Source organism: Peromyscus leucopus, chromosome 5 (genome assembly GCF_004664715.2).
Source record: "Peromyscus leucopus breed LL Stock chromosome 5, UCI_PerLeu_2.1, whole genome shotgun sequence".
Classification (NCBI taxonomy): Eukaryota; Metazoa; Chordata; class Mammalia; order Rodentia; family Cricetidae; genus Peromyscus; species Peromyscus leucopus.
The window spans coordinates 137,077,508-137,102,658 of NC_051067.1; positions in this window are offsets into that span (position 1 = coordinate 137,077,508).

The following is a 25,151-nucleotide window of genomic DNA, read 5'->3' on the forward strand; positions in this document are numbered from 1 at the left end:
GGCCCAGAGCCAGGACTATGAGGTAGCCCACTCCAAATTCCACCTCATCTATAAACTGCTGGATCATGTGAATGAGTCAGACCTGCAGATCCAAAGCTACAGGATGTCCATGACACAGGGCTACAACAGGATATCCAAAGGAGTCTTAGAGAGAGCCCAGTATCCATAGTTTATTAGAAGCCAGAGACCTTGAACCAGACCAATGACTCATTGCAAGGAATACTTGCAAGTAATAATGTACAGACTGAATGATTTACTGTGTGACTCACTGGGCCACAATACAGCTTCCATGCAGAGATTTTTTTTAAATGTGTTTTTTGTTTTGTTTTTGGATTTTGGGTTTTTGAGGGGATTTTGCTTTTAAATTTTGTTATGGGAAGAGGTTGCAAGGGCAGAGGGCAGATTCGAGGGGATGGGGAGATCAGAGATCAGGGTGCATGATGTGAAATCCACAAAGAATCAATAAAAGTTAAAATTTTAAAAAAGGAAAAATGATATTATTATGGCAGACTATGTATCCCCTACTAGACTAATAATATAATTTAACTGCAATTGTAACTACTATAAAAAGGTAGGACCAGCCAAGCAGGTATATAATCCCAGTATTCAAGTATTCAAGAAGATGTGGCAAGATAATCACAACCTTGTGAGGCCACTCTGGACTACCTAGTGATACCATGTGAAACACTGAATGAGGGGGGCATGAAGACTTGCCTTCAAAACTGATGCCACTCACATCATTCTTGGGGTCCAAGAAAAGGAGAAGTCAGACACCCCATTCATCTCTCTGTTACTCTCTCTCCCCATCTCTTTGTCCTTACTACATGGACTTTCTTCTGCCCTATTATGATATCACAGGAAGGATCTTAATAGATGCAGGCACCCAAATGTTCTGCTTCACAGCTTCTAGCATTGTGAGTGATAATTTTATAATTATTTTAAGTAACTTGGTCTGTGGTACTCTGTTTCTATAGCACATGGCAGATTAAAGATAGTCACCAAGAGGTGAAGAACACATCAAAGCTCACTGGCTGGGCTTAGGTAGCTGCAAGCCAGAGCGTAGGCTTATACATGAGCTCTACCCTTGTTCAGCTAGAGGACCTAAAAAGTTTACTGACAGTTGAATTCCAGCACTTGGGAGGCAGATGTAGGCAGACCTCTGTGAATTCAAGGTCAGCCTGGTCTAAAGAGTGAGTTCAGGACAGCCAAGGCTACACAGTGAAACCCTATCTCAAAAAAAAAAAAAATAAATAAAAGATAATATATAAGCAAATCATAACAGTATAAGGAAAGTGTGCTCCCTTGGCTTGGATGGGGTCTGGAGAATATATGAGACTTTCCTAAACACACTGAAGATGGGGTCTAGAGAAAGATTAACTTGATTCATAGTCAGGAAAATTAGATGTGCATAGATATGCAAATTTACAGTATCAGTAGAATAACAACAGAGAATCACATTGATCAGATAGAAGGCAGCATTTGGATATGTGAGAAATGAAGATTGAGGTGGCAGTACTTCAGATCAGGGATAGCCTTAAAGGCTGTTTAGGGTGGTTTGGACTTCATCCTGTAGATAGAAAGATATCAACAAAGTTTTGAAACAGTGGATTAACATAACCAGATCTGTTCTTTGGAAATGTCCTACTCAAGGTAGTATGAATGTCTCAGAGGTAAGAAGAAAGAAAGGTGGAACCAGACAGCATGGAGTAACACATTGGCCCAGCACTGCTATGATCAGTAATACCTTACATTACCTGAAATCTTGGAGGAGAAAAGATGTAGTGGGTAGCCATTCCAGCTTTGATCTGGAAGTTCCAACCCTCATTGAAGCTTCGGTAACTGTCATGCCTACATGGTGGGGACAAGAGAGGGCCCTGAAGACCCAAGAGCTGGATGTGCCACCTGCTCTTGGTTCCTGGACCCTGGACACTAGAGGTAGACTGAGCAGAGTTCTCCAGAGAACACCCCCCGACTGCGCTACATCTTCCCCAGACCCTGTAACCTACCTATCCCTTCATTTGTAAGTTATGCCACTAAATAAACCTCCCTTTTAACTACATGGAGTGGCCTTAATAATTTCACCAATATCTGGCGCCCCACATTGGGTGCCATTTGTAGCTGGAGAATTTCTCTCTAGCTCCCGCCAAGTCTCTCCAGTCCTGGAGCCCACTTATAAAACAAACACACAGACTCTTACATTATTTAAACTGCTTGGCATCCTTCTCCTGTTTCTCAGGTAATATTATATCCTTCTGAGGTCTTTGATGTAGTTCAAGCTAGATAGTTAAAATTTCTCTTAGTTATGATAAAAGATAAGTTAGATATAAAACCTTAAACTCACAAATATAAGGTACATAGGATATCTTCTTTAATATTGTAACTGTAATTATTGCTTGAAAATTCTTTTGTTATATGTAATTTTATGATGTTAGAGTTAAAAACCTTCCTCTTTGAAAAAGAAGAAAAGGGGAAGTGCTGTGGATATCATTCTATATAAATAAAACACTGATTGGCCAGTAGCCAGACAAAAAGTATGGGCGGGACTAACAGAGAGAAAAACTGAAAAACAAAAATGAGAAGGAGAGACTGCCTAGAGCCACCGCCAGGACAAAGAAGATATAAGGTACCAATAAGCCACGAGCCACATGGCAAAATATAGATTAATAAAAATGGACACTTATATAAGAGTAAGAGCTAGACAATGATAGGCCCGCGCTAATGACCAAACAGTTTAAAAAATGTAAGAGTCTATGTGTTTATTTTATAAGTGGGCTCCAGAACTGGCAAGACTTGGCGGGAGCTGAAGAGAAATTCTCCAGCTACAGAAAGACCCAGATTCCCAAGGATTAGATTCTGGATGGAGAAACATCAGGTCTTTGTGGTAAGTTCATGTAATGTTGAAACAAGAGAGAAAAAAAAATGAGAATATCCCAGGTTTCTGACATGCAGAATTCCTACAACAGATAGATATAACTTAATTTATATTACATTTTCTGTTGCAATTATATAGGGCATATATTGAATGCTTGCTCTGAGCCAAAATCTATGCTAGATGCTGTGGTTAGAAAAATGAGTTTGACAGAATGTTTTCCTTAGTTAAGGAGACAGACACATATGTAGATAATTTCAACACAGTGTAATAAATGTTACCATAGAGAGAGGAACAGGAATCATTTTCTGGTGTAATTATTCATTTATACTGCCAGAGTAGCTGTTATTCATCTTTGACCTTCAAGGAAACACAAGAACAGAGTTCACTTGACTTTGGGAATATCATCTCTATCATCACAATGTATGTTATCAGAAGATAATATCTCTAACAAAGACTGAGCCTCACATGGCTGAGATAAAGCCCTTTCCACCTTTATAAACCCCTAAAATGCACTCTAAACCTTCCAAATTAATTAATCAAAGTTTTCTCTGTCTTCTCTAGGCCTTCAACAAACAAACAAACAAACAAACAAACAAAAAGGACATTTTGTCATTTACAAGATCATGTCATTCATTATAAACTTGTTTGTGTACTTAGTCAAGTAATTTCTTTGAATCTTTAACTGAGAAAAGAAAAAGCATGTTATGCTTTATGATAGGAAGGATCACATACTTTCAGTTTTTGTTGATTTTTTTCTTAGATTACTTGCAAATAAGCTTAACAAAATATGTTTATGGACTAAACTTTTGTCTATGAAATTCACAAAAAAAGACAACAAGATGTTTCTTTCTTCAAGAGACTAAACAAGATTCTGTGGTTCATCTTCACTTATGACAATTGGACACCAGAAAAATAATCTGGTTCATAAGGAAGGCTCTGAAGAGACAACTTGGAGAAAATACAAAAACATACATTGTGATTGTTCTATTTACTAAAATAACATAATTGTCCAATGTTAATCTTTTATTTACCTGCTCAAACGAGTGATTTCTGTTACATCCTCAGATTCAGTGGATGTGTAACTAGGACAATGAAATTCAGAAATACTTTGAATGCAGGATATAAAGACCCAAAGGCTTGAGTTGATCTGATACCCAAGGAGCTATAGTTGTCTCAAGTCTCAACGTGCAGCTTCTGAGAAAGGAAATCTTGAACACTAGGACAGCTGATAGAGTCCTCCAGTACTGCTTTCTCCACTAAGTTGCCTTCTGGCAACTTCACAGTAGCTTGAGGTCCCATGTGGAATTCAAGAAACATATGTGATGCCACAAACAAGGTGAAATCAGCATGGCTTCTTATGTTTGTGCCTAGAAGTCACACATTATCCCTTTTACAAAGCATTCTCTTTTGGTTGAAATAATCAACTCTACCTAGACATGAGCTTAGGAGAGAAACTTCAAACTTGGTAAGGATGCAAGACAAACTTGGTAAAGATGGCAAAGTAACTCTGAAGGAGAGTGACTATGATGAGATTATCTCTAGAAATTGCAACTTGGTACAGTTACCTTAATTTAATAGTTAGAATTATTTTTTCTCTCTCAAGCACTTCAAGTTTTTAATATTTTCACATTAAATACTACAAGCCTCAATGTTCAAGTTCTCATAGTTCTTATTAGCTGAAGATTCTTTTATCCAGAGATGGCAAGATGCTTTCCAATTAGCTTGGGAAAAATCACATAATATAATCATATTATAAATGGCTTCAGTATCCTGGAGTACCTCTTGATATAATTAACTTTTGTAATTTAGTATTTTTGTTTGTTTGCATGTTGACTTTTGGAATCATTTCAAGATGTTGCCTTATAGGGATGGGGGAGAGAGAGAGAGAGAGAGAGAGAGAGAGAGAGAGAGAGAGAGAGAGAGGAGAGAGAGAGAACCACTCAAGTAAGGCCACAGCAGAAGAGCAATCCCTGACTAATAGAAAAAGTAAAATGGAGGAATCAAAGCAGAGAGTTGAGGGCAACTTCTGTGTTTGAATCTGAAATGGTCCCTCTCAGACTTGTGGTCTAAATGCTTTTACCCAACATGCGACATTAATTTTAGTGGCTGAGGAACCCTTAAAAGGTGGAACCTCATTGACAGAGATAGGCCCCCCAAGGATAAGACCCTGGTTCTAGCACATTCTCTACTTCCTGGTCTGATGTCATGTGAATAAACCACCAAAGGTTGATAGTCTCCTTTTTTGATACAGTGTACTGAAATCATTTGAAATGAGGAGCCAAATCAGTTTCTTCCTTTAAGGTGTTTTTGTCATGTATTGTGGTCATAGCAATGCAAACATAGCTTGCAAAAGATGAGTACCAGGAATGGGGCAGTTGTTGTAACTAAGCCAGACTATGTGCTTTTTAGGATTTGGGGACTGATTTGAGTGAAGAATGGGGGAATGTTTGGAGTTACAGGTCAGAGTATCCCTATAATAATGTAAGAAGAGATTAGTGGGCATTTAAAAGACCAGGCTAGTTATAAAAATGCAGACTGCAAAAACTGGGCTCATGAGTCTCAGACTTAGTATTCAGAATATAGTACAGTTATGGTTTAGTACATTTAGCCATGTTTCAATGAGAATTAGAACATCAAGTAAAAACAGTAAAGAAGAGATATTAAAATGGTCAGTCTGATGAAAGGTGGAGCATAAAGGTGTAGAAAACAGCTGTAATTGTTAACTAAATCAGTGTCTTAAAAGAGAAGCCATGGGAATGAGAAGATAACTTGGAGGATAAACCACTTGTTTTACAAGAATAAGGACCTGAGTTCAGATTCTCAGCATCCATATAAATGCTGGGTGAGTTTGGTGACCCTCCTGTAACTCTAGTACTCAAAAGGTGGAGGACGTTGACTAGCTAAACTCTTGATTCAATGACTATAGTGAGGAATAATCAAGGAAGACTCTCAGCATAAATCTTCAGCCTTACAAGCACATACACAGATGTTCATGGGCACCCCTATGTGTACACATTCACTGAAACAATAGGAAAGGTACTTCTAGGATCCGTAACATACAAAGATCAACTCATTTTGAAATATTTTTCTTCAAAAGGAGAGATTTGCAAGATGTCCCACTGAAATAGAGACACTCAAGAAAGCATTTTCCCAGGTTAAGTTGCATAGGCACTTAGAAGTAACTCAGCTGTGGTCCAAGGAGGTCCTGTTATTCCTCAGGAGACTTTATGTATCCATATGAATTCAAGAAATAAGGTCATGGATGTTTACACCAGTAAAGACTGTAAGACTGGACAAGGTGGGATCAAAAATTCTTCTCAGGGATCCCTGAGTAGGCTATGAAGTTGTAAACATAAAGCCTAAGCTGAGATGGAGAGCACAGGATGGTAGACAGACACTTGGAACATGGGACATTGACTGAGGAAATCTCCATCCAACAAAGGGAGCCAGAAGGGTGAAATCTCTGTCCGTGGTACTTAAACTCCGTGTGTGTGTGTGTGTGTGTGTGTGTGTGTGTGTGTGTGTGTGTGTGTGTGTGTGTTTTAAAGGACTATCTAGAGTTGAAAGGTTTTCATTATACTATAGAATTATTTAAAAAAAAAAAAAACCTCAAGTTTTAGAAACACCTGTATTCAGAGCAAGATGGTTCCACATAGAAGGAAACGCAGACTGAAGAAGACATCAAGTGATTATGGTTCATGGGCAAACTCACAAACCCTAGAGAATGGGTGTGTCAAAAATACGATGAAACTGGTGGTCTGGGAAAGACCTGTCCTTGATCTAAGAGCCACAGATAATAGTGACTACAGGATTTGGCCACAACTGTAATCACAAAGCTCAAAGGAATTGCCACTCATTGACTGTGAATAGGCTAACATTTCCAAGGATATGAAACAAATGATACTCCTATGCTGCCCATCCCAATCACGTGAGCCTGTCACTCAATTCAGACTTATTCACTCTCCTGAGAAGTGCTGGGGAGGGAGTCCGGTGAAAACCGAGGAACATAGGGCTTATGTTCCCTAAGCTATCTATCCAAAAGAACCCGGGTTTCTTAAAGAGGACATTAATATCAAGAGTTAGCAAAACACTTTGAATGAACAAATTTGACACCCTTATTCAGCCACCAGTGCAGAAGGTGGGTAAGAACAAGGGGAAACATTTAAAGGAACAGCATTTCCCTTTTGTATATTGGAATTGCAAACAATGCCAATGCCTGCGATCATGGCACCTACCCCTTTTTCTCTCTGTTCCCCTGGGTTCATTGGCTGGCAGCCTGATAATTAGATGGCAAAAGACAGAGTAAAGGGGTAAAATGAGCAGATATTTGCTAACATGAGCTTGGCGCTTATGTTTGGGATCCCATGATGAACAAGTATAGGATATGGTTGGAATTTGGAGGTATATTTCCCCATCTTTCAGGGACTAGGATTAGAGAAAAGTGGTCCTCATTTAAAAAAAATCAAATGGTGTTTTGCAAAGAGAACTGGATGCTTTAGGTGGGTGGATAGAAGGTATAGTATTCTTATAAATTGTGAAATGCTTATAGCCTCACTTGTGATAAGGTATGGTCTTTCCTCTCTCAACAGCCTCTGGTTTTAGACAAAAGCCAGAGTTCAGACAAAGTCTCTCCCTGTCTTCATTGAATATCAAGCATCTCCAGTTCAAAAGAACTCTTATCCAGAGTTGCTCATTTTGGAGTAGCCAATTGGAACACTTTAAGTCCATAAAACTCCTTCCTAGGCTGGGAGCTTGCTGGAAGGTCAGAAACTTCCTTGTCGCAGCACAGAGGGCTTTCCCCATAGTTACCCACTGGAAGAATCAATGGTTCTCATAGATAGCAACTACTGATGGGGCCCTGTTGCAGAGGGACTCTCTTGGTTTATGCAACTGATGGGTAGACAGTCTGGATGTGGACAAATATCAAAAAACTCAAAGTCTGAAAACTTATTTCCCAGCACTCCTCTAGTCTTGCTATGTGACTTCACCTTGAATTATGAAACAGTCACATGACTGAGATCCCCAGTGGAGAATTGTGCTTGAAGTTGATTCTGTTTTGTTCAAATGAAACCTAGATTCTAAGTACATAACGATGGCACCCTGGTGTTATGATCAGCACATTGTGGCTTTACTGTTGAGAGGAGGCATGTTCAAGTACATTCCGTTCCTCCCTCTGTTTTAATCTCAATGGTGCTCCAGTTAAAAGCGCTGAACAAAACCAGGATTTTCAGCTTTTGTCTGCTTTCATTATTTTCAGCATATTCTTGGGTCAAAGGTGAAATTCAATTCCTGGTTCTCAGTTGTACCTGACCTGGAACAAAACCTTCTTTGCCTTTCCCATTCTCAATTGTGCTTTCAAAAGAGAGGCTTTGAGACCTCTCCACGTTCTCTCCTAGAAAATGTCCCTTTTCCCCAAGTCTGTAAAGGGAATGTTCAAATGTGATAACTATATTCCATTCGCTCACACCCCACCCAGCCATATGTTGTTGTTTTTTCAGCACAGTTAGATTTTTTTTTTAACAGGATGGCAATATGTTGTTTTTTGGGTTGTGGCTTGTTTGGAAGCGCTTTTCTTGAGTCTTGTGGTCATGAGAAATATGCTGACTTCTGGGATCAGCCTTTTTGACCAGACCCCATCTTTCATAGAGGTTGGCTATTGTCTGATTTATGAATACCAAACAAAAAGGCATTTCGTTGTTTTTTTTTTTCCTGGAACTCCTCTTCATCTTTATTCATCAGCTTGAAAAGGGCCTTCAACTACTCCCTCCACCCCCAAGAAGCTGATGAAATATGTCTGGTTTTGTTATATGTCTGAGTTCACTTGCCACATTCAGGTGTAAGGCCAAACTTCCTGAAACCATTTCTCTCTTAAAATACATTCTGTTCTCACAGGCCTCTTAATAAGAGCACAGACACTTCTTTTTTGTGCTCATCATGCTCATACTACCTAGAAAAAGCATCGAAATAGCTCCGTTTATTGAGACTGGACACTCAGGATACTGAGTTATTTAACTTGCCTGGTCATGGAGCCACCTAGTGGCAAGATCAGGAAAGTGCAGATATTATGTTTCTCCACAGTAAAACTAAGTCTCTAAAAAAAAAGTCCCCTTCTCCATGAATAAAGCTGATCATAGTCTGCTTCCACATACAGCTGCTCCCTTAAATCCTGGATGCAGACCCACCCTTCATTTCATCAGACTCCCACTGTTTAGGTAAGTATCTTACCTTAGGTGAAATGTTAGGACCTTGGCTTTGCTTCTGCCTTTCCTCTTAAGTGACTATATTGGTTCTAAACTCAAACAGGCATAAATTTGAGTCCAAGGCAGCACCTTTCATAGATACTAGGAAACTCCACATGTAAATGGAGGGAGTGCAGTTAAGCCATACAATTATCGCAATAAGCAACCAAGTAACTATAGATAGAAGCACACATTCATCACTTTACTGTATACTCCTACCTCCTTTTAGTCCACTAAAATGATGTGGTTCTCTGGGATACTGTTTCTAAAACCACCAACTGGGGTCATGTTTTCCATGAATTTGACTCACTTGCATGAACCTTGGAGCAGCACAGTGTAACTATTACTCTGGCTTCTGACCTACGGCTGTTTACATCACACCTTACCATGAGTAGAGGCTGCATTATGGCTGTACTACTCGAAGAAATAGCTATTTTAATGAGGAATAACATTTTTGTTAGTAATTTGAGGTTCATGTACAATGTGTTTTGATCATGTTCACCTGCTCCCCACTTCCCCCAGATGCAAGTCTGTTTTTTTTTAACCTATGCTAACTCTTCCTCTTCCTCCTTCTATCAAGCCAAATTTGTACTGCATCCGTCATGGAGCTACAAGTAGACAAACATGGCTAGGAGGGTGAGAATCATTTTTCTTTAAGAGTGATACCCTTAGTAGACCAGGATCCAATGGAAGACCACACATCCAAGAACTTACGGAGAAAGGAGCAGTATATCTCTGTAATTGGTGAGTTGGAAAATTTATCTGACCCACTATTATTTCCTGAGTACTTCTGCATTCTCAGCCTCTTTCTCAATCCACAACACTTATTTAAGCAAAATGTATCTCTTATTATACTAATCGTAGCATGCATTGGTTTTATTTGTTTGTGCTCTAAAAGGCTCCTGTTATTTAATTTTATGAAATCTTAACAACAACCCTTTGAAAATGAATCTGTTGTTATGCCCACTTTGCAGAAGACAAAACTGAGTCATGACTTCAAACTCACAGAAGTGTGCACATTCAGCATGAAGTGGACCCGGAATTTGAACATAGGAAGTCTGACAGGTTTTCCCCTCAAGACTGACATTTCTTCCTATTTATGGTAAAAGGGGATTTTTTTATTGCAAGTCTTTGAGATTTGTGATATTAAAATATTTTGAGATTAAAAAAATGGAAGCTAAAAGTGGTTAAAGACTTGTCTACACTCATTTGTTTTAAAAGCTGTCTATCAGGGCCTTGAGCTAAGCCCATCTTACCTCTGAGATTACAGTTTAACCTTTGGCATAGATAAAAACAGTAAGCTGAGAAACTTGGATCCAGTTATAAAACTACATCTCCATCCAATTATCATTAGTACAACAGATGCAACTCCTGGATGGGGCCATTTGGGGATGACTTCCTGCTCTTTGAACACAGAAAGTCATGGCAGCCATGTTGACTGTTAAGTACCAGGTTGACTAACACATGATTAACTTTCCATTAAGCAAATTTCTACCTACCAGTGCTTGTTTGACCTTCAGTGTCAGAGTTGTAGGAGGAACTAAGGAAAGATCTAAGCTCAACTTCCAGGAAACGCCCTCCCAATGCAGGAATAATGTCTGCCCCCCGCCCCTTTCCACTGGACTTTTTAAAATCCCAGACCCCAAAGAGCCTCAAGCAGCAGTCTGTTCTTTTGTCTGCCTATCTCCATGTCTCAAGACTTTACTTTTCCTTTGCTCTAAGAAGCCTAAGTTCTTCTCAATAAACTGACCTTGTGACTATCCTTGAATTCTTCCTCCAACAACATCAAGAACCATTTTGTAGAAGGAAATGGAGAAAGACAAGAGGTAGAATGGAGAAACTTTGCTCATTATTTCCTCAGTCAGCTAAGTAGACAGACAGAAAATCATTTATTTTTACTTCAGTTTGTTTTCACTTTATCTGCCCATCTCAAACTGTTGTGTCAAATTCTTGAGTTTTAAATTTCACAGATATCTTACCCACGATCTTTACACACACACACACACACACTTTATATTAGGGAATAGTGTTATAAAGAAAAATACTTTGTTTGTTTGTTTTCAGACAAGGTTTCTCTGTATAGCTTTGCACCTTTACTGTGACAAAGCTTGATTTTGGTTCACACTGTCTTTACTGTAAGTTTAGAGAGTCCTTCTGTCTTCTTCTCTGGATTCGTTATGAGTCCCTGAGAGCAGATGAGGTGCTCACACATGCTCCTGGGTTCTGCAGAGCTGTCAGAGGTGCAAGATCTAGTTCCTATTAATACCAAATTTCTTCAATTGCCTTTTCTGTGGTACCTTTTTTTTTGCTTGTACATAAAAAACAAAACAAAACAAAAACACATCTCAAATCCTTATTCCTGTTGCATCTGAAGACACCGTTAGGATTCTTTGAAGCTCCCTTGATGTTCTGGTTTGGAAACAACACAGTAGAGCCACAGTGTTCAGTCCTGCTGGCCTTCTCATATACAGGAAGCAAAGCCCTGGATGTGGGCAGCGCCTTCCTGTGATTTAGAAACTTAAAAGTATAGAGCTCGCCTTTTATGTTGGCTGCAGGACAAACCTGAACTTTCATTCCTCTTTTTTTTGTTCATGATTTTTTTTTTTTGGATAAAAATGTCTTTTCCTCCTAGTTTTCAATTTTATCTTTGTAGTTTGCTTCATCTTCAGTGATCAGTGTGATGATGTAATAGAAAAAAGTTAAAATATGGCAGAAAAGCGAGACAGAGTGAGGTAAACATAGAAACTGGTTTTAAGTCGATTTGAGGGGTAGAACTCACTGGAAAAGTGGTATGTGAGCAGAAACCAAATAATGATGTCAGGGGCCTAATGTAGAGGTGAAGAGAACATCCTGCCCACCTCCAAAGACAAGGTAAACAAGTCTGTTAAAATAAATTGACAGAACTGTCTGTGTGTATGGGGACATCACAGGAAAAAAAGTGAGTACTCTAAAGTCCGACAAGACTTCAAAGTCTATGTCCCCTGTTTACAGAGAAGAAAGTAGTAGGGCTATAGGAAGTTTAAAGAAACAGATTTCATAGAGATGAAGTGACTCAAAGAACAGATAACAGCCTGGGGCAGTTTGCTCTGGCTTTGGGTGTCATCTCGTCTTAGCTTCAAGTTTACCTCCTTTGATGGATTGTAAGATGACTCATCATTACTGCCTTTCTCCTGGAGAAATTCTGTTTGATAATGGAATCTCAGAGAAGGTACCTCCATGGGCTTTGGGAAAGAAAAAGAAGGAGACAGGGGCAAAGTGGGTGAGAAGATCAGAGAGACCCAGAAGATACCTAACACTGGCAACAAAGGCACTGGGAGACAAGTAATGAGGGCATAGGAAAAGCAAGTGTTTTGACAGCAGGTCAATCCAGCCTTGGAGTGACAGATACAGAGAGGGGCCAGAGCTGAGGTAGCATCAGAGAGGACACAAAAGTGAGAGAAAGCTCATGCAGATGCATTTTACAGTTACCTGTCTACTGCTGTGATGTGGTAGAAAAGTCCAGTGCTCCACAGTAACCAACATAGTAACCTCTGTTGTGATTAGAGAAGGGTTCATGTCTTAACATGTCAAAACCACCCTACTGGCTCTGTGCATCAGAATACATTATTTCCTCCTCTTCTTCCCTCTCTTCCTCCTTCTCCTCCTCCTTTTCTTCCTCCTCCTTTTCTTCTTCCTCCTCCTTCTCCTCCTCCTTTTCTTCCTCCTACTTTTCTTCTTCCTCCTCCTTCTCCTCCTCATTCTCCCTTTATTCTATTCTCTCATACAATGCATCCCAATGGCAGTTTCCCCTCCCTCTACTCCTCTCAGTCCTCCCCATACCCTTCCTCTCCCCCAGATCTACTCCATTCTTCTTTCATTTCCCTTCAGAAAAGAGAAGGCCTCCTAGGGATATTAACCAAACACAGCATAACAAGTTATAATAAGACTAGATTAAAAAAAAAAAACTCATATCAGGGCTGGGCTAGGCAACCCAGGAGGAGGAAAAAGGGTCCCAAGAGCAGGCAAAAGAATCAGAGACACCCCCACTCCCACTTTTAGAAGCCCCATAAAAACACCAAGCTGTATAACCATAACATACATGTAAAGGACTGAGCTCAGATGCATGTGGACTCCATGTTTGCTGCTTTGGTTTTCATGAGCCCCAATTTGGAGCCCCAATCAGTGTCAGCCATATCTGATCCAAAGGCTTGGTGCAAACATTGAATGAAGATGTTGAAATACAAAGCTGTGAGATGATGATGTTATGGGACAAGGCTGTTGGAAAATGATCCCATTATGAGTATGAGGTGGTCATAAATGAAATTAATACCTTTATAAGAGACTCTAAATAAGTCCCTGTCCCTTCAACCAGCTAAGGATAAACTGAGAGTGACTGTGTCTCATGAAAGTGAACCACCAGACACCAAATCTGCTAGCATCTGGGTTTCATATTTCTCAGCTTCCAGAGATATGAGAAATAAATTTATATTCTTATAGCCTAATATATGGCATTTTTTTCATAGCAACCTTGGCAGAGATGTGAGTCTCAGGCTTCTTTGACCTGTGCATGGGTGTCCTGGGATAAGCTGCACTGTGCATTTACATCTGATTTTCCCATGGACAGAATGAGAATGGTGATAATAGGGCTGATGGTATCCTTCACTTACCTAATTATACATTTTGAAAGAACAAGGTAATGTTCCTGAAAATGCTTTTAAATACAAAATATTATGACAATATTAATACAATTTTTCTCTTAGCCAGGAAGATTTCTAAAGAAATGCAAATGCTATTCAGAATTACTAACACATGCAGGTAAACTATGGTTTATCCGGTGGCACAGCCACTTATTATGCTGGGGCCTTAAGGTGTATTGCTCAAGCAGCTGAGCTTTGGTGGGGTACAATGAGAAACCGTTCTATAATGCATGATGTGTGTGCTCAGAAAAGCATCATATTGAATTCTCTAGCTTCTTATCACTACTATAACAAATTACCGCAAACAAGGAGACCTGTACAAGTCCAAAGCTATTCCCCTACCAGTCCCACAGACTGAAATCCAAAATCAAAGGTTTGCCAGATCCTTGAAGTCTCTGAAGGCTCTAGGGTAGGACCACTCCTGCCTCTTCTGGTGGTTGTTGGCTCAAGTAGTGCCTGGAGGTCTCATAATGTTGGCCTCTGTTTTCACATGGCTTTCTCTTTCCTCGGGTGTCTCTTCTCTTCTGAAGACACGCATCATTCAGAACTTACTTGGATAAGACCGGAGGATCCAGTCACATACTTCCTAGCTTAATTACACCCTTTCCTAAGTAAAGTTATATTTACAAGTTCTTAGAATTGGGGATGTCAGTGTATCATAGGAAGGGCCACCATTCAATCCATAATAGGAATGCCTCTGCTCATGTCTGTCAGCTTGAGAACAAGAGCCACTCCTGATGGAGAAGCCATGTAGTATAGCTGAAGTGGAATTGAAGAGGAAGGAGGAAAGGCACAGATTTGTATCGGTACCACCCACTCAGAACTGAAGAGATGTATCTCTCAAAGCCACTAGTTTTTCTAGAAAACTTCAGTTGTCACCCTTGCATATTCTCCACACCCTATTGCTCCCTCCACCTTCTGTCTCCTCTTATCATTTGGTTTAGGGCATCTGTTGACACCAACTGTCCTCTTCTTTAAGTCTGAATGAGTCAGTAAGCCATTGAAATACCCTAAAGAGATGTTGTCCTCTGAAACTCTAGTGACTCGTGCAGAGTCATACATCCAGTAAAGAAGTGGGAACTTGCTGTCTAGGTTTTAAAGCTGTATGCATGTTTTCTTCCTCCTGGGCCTGGGTCTTTCTCACACTGTTCATCCTTCCTCCCCTTCTCCTCTTTTAGGTGGGCATGGCTGGGTTTACATCACCAGTCCTTTCTTAGGAAGCTTCTTTCCTTTCTTCTCTAGATCATTTTGTCTTTGATACAGGTGATAGGATTATATAAAAGTTTTATTCAACTACCTCCTTGTAAATTTTTTCTGTGTTCTTGCAAAATCTTATTTCTCTTTTTCTTTGCTCTTTGCTTTCAAGACTTTCATTTTTGCATCATAAGATCTATTAAACACACACACATATGTATACACATACATGCACACACAGATGCATACAGAGGATATTATATTTTGTTATTGATGTACATATAGGATAGCTTACCTTAGCTTTGTTGGCTTCAGGGAAAATTGGATATTGTCAGGAGTTTATTAAACAGAGTTCTAAGTGATGATTTCCTCATTGACATTTAGAACTCTATGTAGTAAATTCTTCATCCTATAAGTTATCAATGAAAATGTGGACATTTGTGTATATGAGGAAAGTAGTGAGAGAGTGTTGAGAATAATACCACTACCACAATCTTTGAGCCAAACTTGAAGCAAGCTCTAATTAAATATTGGCCAGTATGATGGACTCTGGCTGAGTCCATTCCTGGATTACCAGAAAATGTCCATGAGTCACATTTTGCAGAGGTTTAAAAAGGCAAACCCATAAAGGCACAGTATTTCCAATCAGGGGGAAGCATATATCCTGATGTATGTTCCACCTACATGCTTCCCACCTACATCCAATCAGGGGCAAGCATGCAACCTGATGTATGTCTGGCCTACATACCTCCTACCTACATGTAATCAAGCATATCCAGTGTAGTTGGGTCAACAAACTCATTTAGTGGAGTGAAAACATGAACAATAGCCTCCAGCATTTCAGGAAATATCTATCCTTGGGCAAGGGGCTTACAGGATAGAGGCATTTTTGTTTCATGGGTCTCTTAGGCACAGCCATTAAAACTTAAAACAGTTTTGGTTCTCACAAGAGGAAGGCCAGTGCCTCAGGTAGATAAAAATACACACAAGGAGGCAGCTTTAAAATGGAGCTCAACTTCTCAGTTGACAGATCTGTTAGTTTTTTGGTGTGTTTGTTTGTTTGTTTGTTTATCAACTTAACATAACCCAGAGTCTCCTAGAAAGAGGGAATTTTAGCTGGGAAACTGCCTCCATCAGATTGGCCTGTGTGCATGTCTGCAGGACATTGTCTTGAGTGAGGATGTGAGAAGGCCCGTCCCACTGTGTTACACTATCCCTATGGCAGGTGGGTCTGGGTTATATACAAAGGCAGGCTGAGTAAGTCAGAGAGAGTGAGCCAGTGCTCAGTTTTCCTCCAGGTCCTTTGCTTCAGTTTCTACTCCTGTGTACCGACCTTGGCTTCCCTTAGAGATAGACTGTTATTTGTACATGATAAAAACCTTCTTCTCTCTCTAAGTTGCCTTTGGTCATGGTGTTTACCACAGCAAGAGAAACCAAGCTAGAGCAACACCATTTGGAGTCACTGGGGGTGACACCTCTGGAGATGCCAATGTCTTTCCAGAGAGGGTTAACTGACGAGAAAAGAGGCTTCCGGAATGTGGTCAGCATCACCCATGGGCTATGGTCCTGGACTAATAAAAAGGGGGAAAAGTAGAAAACCAACTGAGTCCAAGCATTTCCCTCAACTCCGCTTCCGCTTCCTGCCAGTCAAGATGTGAGGCATTGCAGCTGCATGTTCCCCTGCTGTGAACCCCACCATGTCGTCCCTGTGCAAAAGACTGTGCCCTCTTAAACTATAAGCCAAAAATATAGTTTTATTTCTTTGTCCTCTGACAGTCACTTAGCAAGAGCAACAAGAAAGTATTTAATGCACCCTTATGGGAAGATAGGTCAAGTTACTAAGTTTGTTTACCCTGAAATTAGTGGGAAACTTTTGAATGACAGGGTTGGATTTACATTCTAGAAAAGCTTCTTTTAGAGGACCTGACAGTAAAATGAAAGGAAGATGTTATTGGGTTTTTGGTGGTTTTTTTTGGTTGTTGTTGTTTGTTTTTGTTTTTGTCTTGGTGGCAACTATTAAGAGAAGTAATATTAAAAATGGAAAAGATTCATTTTGGCTTATGGTTTCTGAAGTTTCACTCCAAATTTGGATGCATTTGCAGCTTTGGCCTAAGGGAGGCATGGCAGCAGGAACACAGGTAGCTGCCCCACTTCCTGGTGGCTAGAAAGCAGAGGAGGTAGAGAGGGGGGCAAGGTGAGATACAGAACCAAGGATGCAGAGGATTCCCATGACCTTCTTCCTCTATCTGTGCCTTAACTCCTCAACTTACATATCTTCCCAAAACAGTACTACCAGTTGAGGACCGAAACTTCAACCAAAGGATGTGTGTGTGTGTGTGTTGAGGGTAGGGGGACATTCCATACTCAAGTAAATGGAAGGGCTGATTGTTTAAGGTTTAATGGTAGTGACACAAAGATTATGTCAAACAGCATCTTCTGTGACTCACTTCTACTGCTGTGTAGTTTTCATGTCTCATGCTGTGTAGACCTTACAAACTGGTCACATTACAGATGAGGAAACTGGCAGAAATGGTCATGATCCCTTTGCCTCCTGGGTGGACACAAATAAATGCAGGCAGATCAGTCAAGAGGATTAGACCTCTTAGAAGACTGTGGGAGCACATTAGAAAGATTTTTAAATGAACAGGAAATTCTTGATGGGCCAAGAATCAAGGATTATTCCTAGGCCTGTGTATTAAACGTGGGTGAAATAGGGGAGGATTCTGTGGTCATAAATATTTGGGAAGAACAGGAGCTTGGCTTTAGAAAGTTAGTGCTTGTAGAGAGTCTGAACTTGATTACACCAACATACACTATTTTTTCTATGAACAAGAAATATACCAGGTTTTTAATTTTTTTTATTTTGTTTTTACATTATGATTAATGGAGACATAAGTTAACTGCTACCTGGCATGATATGATGAGGGTTTTCAAGGAATTACTAGAGGTGAATTTTCATTTATTGTTCCTTCTGAAAAGAACAAAAATGAATTTCCTTAGCTTTAGCTATCAGTCTGTCTCTGCCTTTTCTCTCTCTCTCCTCTCTATTTCTTACTATAACCTATATCACATACCATGTAAACCATCAATAAGATGAGCAACCGTGCCAATGAACTTCCGTCTATGTAAACAGAGACTGAAGATGGACAGGGCTCCCTAGGGACTAGGTGACTTTAAGTAATTTACCCTAAATACAATTTGAAGAGTTCTATTTTTTTTTTAAATTTGTCTGTCATGCTGTTGATCTCATTGATGTTTGTTGAGCTTCTGCTATGTGCTTCTAGGATGTACTAAGCTGTCTGACCCACTCTCAGGCAGTGAGTCCATTGTCAGCCAAACTCAGCAGGCTAGTAGAAGAGTCAGACGATAGTAATTAAAAACATGCAGCCAAGTGTGGCTACCTCCAGCTGCTCCCTTTGATCCCAGCATTTGTTTCTATCTCAGTCTATCTCCAGCTTGTTGTCACCCAGTGACCTACTTACTTTATAAAACTGGACTAAGCGGAATTGGAAGAAAAGTTACACATTCCTTCTTTTTCCCTGCCCAATTAAAAGGGGAATGTAGCTATACATTTAATGAGAACCTATGAAGGGTTAGCTATACATTGAATTTGGGTCATTGGGTAAAGAACTGGATAGTTAGAAGCAATGTCAAGCAAAATTATAGGTTGGTATGACTAACCACTGAACCAGCTCTCCAGCTTCATACTGTTTTTTTTTTTTTTTTTTTTTGCTTCTCATATATAGAAACTATAATCCTTTAAGTATCATCATCACTACTCTGAAAGTGTTGTAGAAAAATGGAGAGAAGGGAATTCACCCTAAGAAGATTAGCCTCAGAAATGCAAATATTCCATTTTCTTTCATGTGAAATCAAGGAACAAAAAGGAGTCAGAGTGAAATATGAACTACTGAGAAGAGGAAAAGAACCAGAGAGCAGGAAACTGAGACACAGATGAGACAGTGAAGAATGAATAGGACACAAGCAACTAATGCACATGTGTGAAAATATCATGATGCAATCCATTGTTATGTACAATTAAGACATGCTTTAAAATAAAAAAAATTAAAGTCTGTCTCCACTACCCTGTGTCACATTTAGTTCATTTTATTCACATGACTATCTCCATGACTCTAGCTGCTCCATGCCATGTTCTATAACATCCACTTTCTAGAAGGTTCATCAAAATGTTTTATTTGTGTATAATTCTATTTGTTACACTAACTCATTTTTTTATGAAAATATTCCTCTAACCTCCAGCTTTTCCCTGAGGAGTAAAATTAATAATATACTTTATTTATAATAATTTTCCTTGGAGAAAATTTCTTTTTCTGCAAAGAAAAGATGGATGTAGCCTGGGTCTTCTGGTCCCTAGAGAATGTACACCCCAATCACCCAAGTCCTTCTCACTGGGGGATAAAAGCTTCATCTTCTCCATGGCGTGGGAGGCAGAGGCAGGCAGATCTCTGTGAGTTCAAGGCCAGCCTGGTCTACAGAGAGATATCCAGGAAAGGCGCAAAGCTACACAGAGAAATCCTGTCTCGAAACAAACAAGCAAACAAACAAAAACTACCCCCCACCCCGCAAAAAAAGGGGAATGTAGCTACACATTTAATGAGAACCTATGAAGGGTTAGCTATACATTGAATTTGGGTCGTTGGGTAAAAAAGTGGATAGTTAGAAGTAATGTCAAGCAAAATTATAGGTTGGTATGACTGAGCATGCCTGTAACCCCAGCGCTTTTAATGCAGAAGCAGGGGGATAGTTTCAAAGTCAGTCTTGGCTATCTGGCAGGACTCTAAGTCAAAGAACATCAACAATAATAAACACACAGAGAAAGAAAGAAAGAAAGAAAGAAAGAAAGAAAGAAAGAAAGAAAGAAAGAAAGAAAGAAAGAAAGAAAGAGGGAGGGAGGGAGGGAGGGAGGGAGAGAGAGAGAGAGAGAGAGAGAGAGAGAGAGAGAGAGAGAAAGAAAGAAAGAAAGAAAGAAAGAAAGAAAGAAAGAAAGAAAGAAAGAAAGAAAGAAAGAGAGGGACACACAGAGAGAGACACATGGGGTGAAACCATGTGTTTCTTGAACTCAACTTCTACATATTCTGAATTTGGGATACATGTATATGACTGGGAACTTATATCTTTACTAGGTTGGAGAGAGATATCTCAGACTTAACAGACTTTCAACCACCCAACTACCAACACCATTTTCTCCTCATTACCTGGAAAAAGAATGAGAGCATTCACAATTACTCAAAAGTAATTTTTTATTCTTCTCATTTCTTTACATACCAAGCTGGAAGTAACCTCTAGACTAATGAGTCTGGCTACAGAACACTACAAAATCAACAAGATGGTTGATCTTGATTGCCAACTTCATTGGCTCTGGAATAAAATAAGAGCCATGCCTCAGGGCAGATCTCTGAGAGCATTTTCAGAAGGATTAATTTTTGGGAGAAGTCTTTTCCCCAGAGCAGGCGGCACCTTCGGGAGGTGGCCCACAAATGAAGAGGTCAGAGGGAAGAAGAGTGCTGCCTGCATGCCTTTGCTTGTTGAAGGTAAGGGCAGCAATCTCTGCTGCTCCTGCTGATGACATTCCCTGCTGACATCCAAGTCCATCTTCTTTGGATTTCAATGTGAACTGAAAATCAGCAGCTATCCAGGCATCTTCCATGCCATCAGCATGAGATTGGGACTGCTGATGAATCTAGGTTCATGGACTGAAGAGTTATTGGGTTCAAGGTTTCTCCTACTCAACCCCTATTGATAGTAAGCAATTTTAGCAAATCCTCTTTATAGCACATATTCATTCTTTTGGCCTTGTTCCACTTGAGTACTGGGTTACTCAGTACAGTATTTTCCACTTCCATGTCTCCAACTATGAAGCCAGTTTCCAGGATCCCTGTACTGCTTCATATTTGGTCATTCTGCCTCCTTTCTTGCTCTTTTTTTCTCCATCCTCCATCCTCCATATGCTTGCCTTTCAATAGAGCTTCCAGTAGATCATGCCACCTGTTTCAACCCCTCAGTGACTTCCCGTTGCAACTGGAATAAAGAGCAATTCCATTCCCACAGCCTACTAGGATACTTATGATGTACCTCTACACCTCTGACCTCCTTTTCTTCCTTTCACCTCCTTACTTCACTGAGTAGGATCTTCTTACATGTATCTTCTAGCCCTTCATTCTTGCCATCCATATTCTGAGCTGCAGGCCTCTTATTTGCTACTCATCCTGCTTAGGTCTCAATAAAAGCACCACCCCATCTGGTTGGCACTTAGTGATCACCTGAGCTATATTCTCAATACAGTCACGTGTTACATTATCAGACTTTATTTTCTTTGAAGCATTGGAATATATCTGACATTATTATTATTATTATTGTTGTTGTTGTTGTTGTTGTTGTTGTTGTTGTTGTTATAAACATTACCTCACTGTGCTACCAAGGCTATTCTGGAATCTTCTATTGTAGCCAAGAATGATCTCAAACTCATGATCCTTCTGCCTCTATCCTCCCAGGGCTGGGATTAGAAGAATGCTCTAACATGCCTGGCCTAAGATTTTCTTTCATATCCATTTGTTAATGAGTTTGACATCTCTTTCCAGCACAAAGATTAAAGTTTCTAGAAGGCAGAACCCTTTCTGGCTCAGTCATGGTTTTATACTCAGTATCTACAAGAATAAATCAATATTTATTGAGTGTCAGAACAAATAACAGATGGACTGACTCTTCTTTAATCCTGGTGGATACTTAGAGGAAGTGATTAGAATGATAAAATACATTTGAAGAGATGAGAAAAACAATGAAAACACTGAATCCATTTTGCAAGAGACACCTTACAAATATGGGGTAAGAAATGGGGACATTTTAAAAAGGAATTTAGAATATTATGTCTTGAGGAATGTGTTAGAGTTCTCTAGAGTCATAGAACTTACAGAATGAATTTCTATCTATCTATCATCTATCTATCTATCTATCTATCTATCTATCTATCTATCTATCTACCTGGAATTTATTGAAATGATTTATAGGCTGCAGTCCAACTAACCTAAAAGTGGCTAGCTGTAAATGGAAAGTCCAAGAATCTCATAGTTGCTCAGTCCCACAAGGCTGGGTGTGTCTCAGTTGGTCTTCTGTACATGCTGGAATCCCAAAGAAGAAAGCTCCAATTCCAGTGAAGGAGTGGATGCTCTGGCAAGGTGAGGGTTAGCAGGCAAAGAACAAAATCTCCCTTCTTCTATGTCCTTATAAAAGCTTCCAGCAGAAGGTGTGGCCCAGATTAAATGTGTGTCTTCCCACCTCAACATTGGGATTAAAGGTATGTGTTTTCCCAGATCAAGGGTGTATTGTCTTCCCGCCTCAAGATCCAGACCACAGGTGGGACCTCAATTTCTGGATTGTAGCTCTTTCCAGATACAGTCAAGTTGACAACCAAGTATAGCCATCCCAAGAACTAATGTTTAATTTTGCTGTGAAAATGCACATGTTTAGATAGATGGTTGTTACTTACCAGACAGCTTAGTGGGGAAGTTTTAAGAACCTTGGCTTCGGAGAGGCCACATTTATGCTGGACTTTGAATTTTACCTTGAACTTGAGGTGTCACTAATCATCAGTAATAATCCTGCTGAAACACCCTGAGTTTTCTTTTATAGTAACCTTCTGAGGATTTATATTGTACTTATAGAAATAAGGCCTCAATCCACAATGAGTGCAATTTTTACAGGGGTGGGCTAAGAATTTTTTTTTGGTCACTGAACAAAAATTCTTATGACAAATACAAAGAGAGAGAGAGAGATAGTCACTTAAGAATAGGAAACATGGACTAGTGTAGCAGGAATCTTAAAAGTTCTTATTAATAAAATCAAACCCGAGGCGAGTTATTGGGGTCCATGCTGGTAGATCAGAGAGACAGAACAAGCCACAGCTATCTCACCTCGCCGGATCCTCAGCTGGTCTTGTCTCCTCAGACTGGAGGCCTCTGAGTCCTCATCTGGAATGGGTCTCAGCTGAATTACTGCTCAAAAGCCTGAATGCTTAACCAGCCAAAATCTTCTAGTTTCTGGTCCTTACGCCTTATATATCTTTCTGCTTTCTACCACCACTCCCTGGGATTAAAGGCTGGCTTTTTGGGATTAAAGGTGTGTGTCACCATGCTTGGCTATTTTCAATGTGGCCTTGAACTCACAGAGATCCAGAGGTATTTCTATCTCTGGAATGCTAGGATTAAAGGTGTGAGTGCCACCATTTTCTAGCCTTTGTATCTAGTGGCTGTCTGTTCTCTGACCCCAGATAAATTTATTAGAGTACACAATATTTTGGGGAACACAATACCACCACAGACTAGGGTCATAAGAGAAGCACCTACAAAAGGATCTTTAATTTCTTATTTGTGAATTTCAGAAAAATCCATTCCCTATTCAGCCTTAAGTGATGCAGTTAAACTCAGAAAGCAGAGTATGAAGATATAGAAGAAAATAAAGGAACTGGGCATCAAGAAGAAATGAAGCCTTCTCTATTTTGAGTTCTCTACTGAGTCTCATGTTCAGGGTAATATATAATGGAGAGCATTGTGTTGAGGCATTCAAAGTGATATCCACTAGGAAAAACAGACGATAGTCCAAGCTCCATGTCACTAGGAGGAGGCAGTGATGGTGAAGAGGAGCCTCCAGGAATCTGGAACAGAAAGGAAGTGTCTTAAAGCACCAGATTGGCAATGTGCCTTAAAGCAAAGAGAAACACTCCTGAGGGCACAAGGGGAACCCTTGGTCACATTGGATCCCCTGGTCTCTTACCTTCAATTTTCCTCCTCAAGCTGATTGAATGTATGAATAGTTAGACTTGTCTTCAACAGGACCTCCTTCGTAACTGATAGGAGCAAGGCAAATAGAAAATTTACAGCAGCCAGTTTGTATGTAAGAAAGGACAGAATAGCATTAAATAATGTTTGGGATACTTTTAAGCATGAGGTAATATGTGACTCAAGCATCCCTGCATCTTCTCTGACTTTGAGGCATCTGCTCTGGGCATTAAGAACACCAATAACCTTATCTCACTATTTTAGATATATTATGAAGACTCTTAATGACCAGTTTCTTGGTCCATTGAAATTACACTTATATTTATCCTTATATGGTGTTATTTTCATGATGATTAAAATCAGATTTACATAAACTTTAAGTGCATGCCGAGATGACGTATTATTTGGTTCCACTAAATAGCCCAAGGTAGGAAACCAAAAAGTACAAAGGTTCAGCTTATTAGACCTCCTTCAACTAACTTTGTTTCAGAAAAATCAACCAAGCAGTAAGATTTTCAGGTGGCTTCTCTAGTGTACATCACCTTCTAGGGTTTTGTTCCAGTAGTAGTTTCTTTCCTCATTGATATGACATGGTCTAGCATGATTATTGAATAGATGATGTGTAGCAGTATAAGGAACCTTACACGTAGTCTTAGTGCTTCAGAAGCATTTGCTGCCCTGGAAATATACTGATGCTCTCTTTAAACTTCTTTTAGAGAACTTGCAACTGATCTCAGATGACTGGCACAGAATGTTCCAGAGGATAAGAAAGATCCACAGCTAAGGCTAAGGTTTTTGTTTGTTTGTTTTGTTGTTTTTTCCCTACAGGTAAGTATATTCATGCACTCTATCTACTTAGCCCCCATTTGAAGTTTCTTGAGATAAAGACTTTTAAATTTTCATTCATAGATTTATAATTGATCTAAAAGACAAAGTGTCTAGCTGAAGGTAATTTTAGAAAGTTCACTCAGACCTCCACCTACTGATAACCAGTGTTCATGTGAGACTGCTTGCTTGTGGCAAGGCCACCCTACCCCTGGGTGTGAGAATTCTTCTTCCCTGTCTCTCTCCTCCTTGTGTGTGTTCCAACCTACCCCTGGGCATTAAGGCAACATGACATAAGAATATATTTTCTAAATTTGCATAAAATGAGAACTTCACAGATGGGCAGCACATGCTTCCCATAAGTCCAGTGTGAAAATGGCTCGATAGCACTTGTCGCTACACACATTCTTTCCACATTTCTGGCACACATACATCTTAAACAAACAGGAATTGCGACAAGCAAAACAGATGGGCAACAAAAAAAAGTTTCCAAGGCACGCTTCCCAAAATTCTCCCTTGAACATGGGACTATATCACTTGTCACAATAAATCT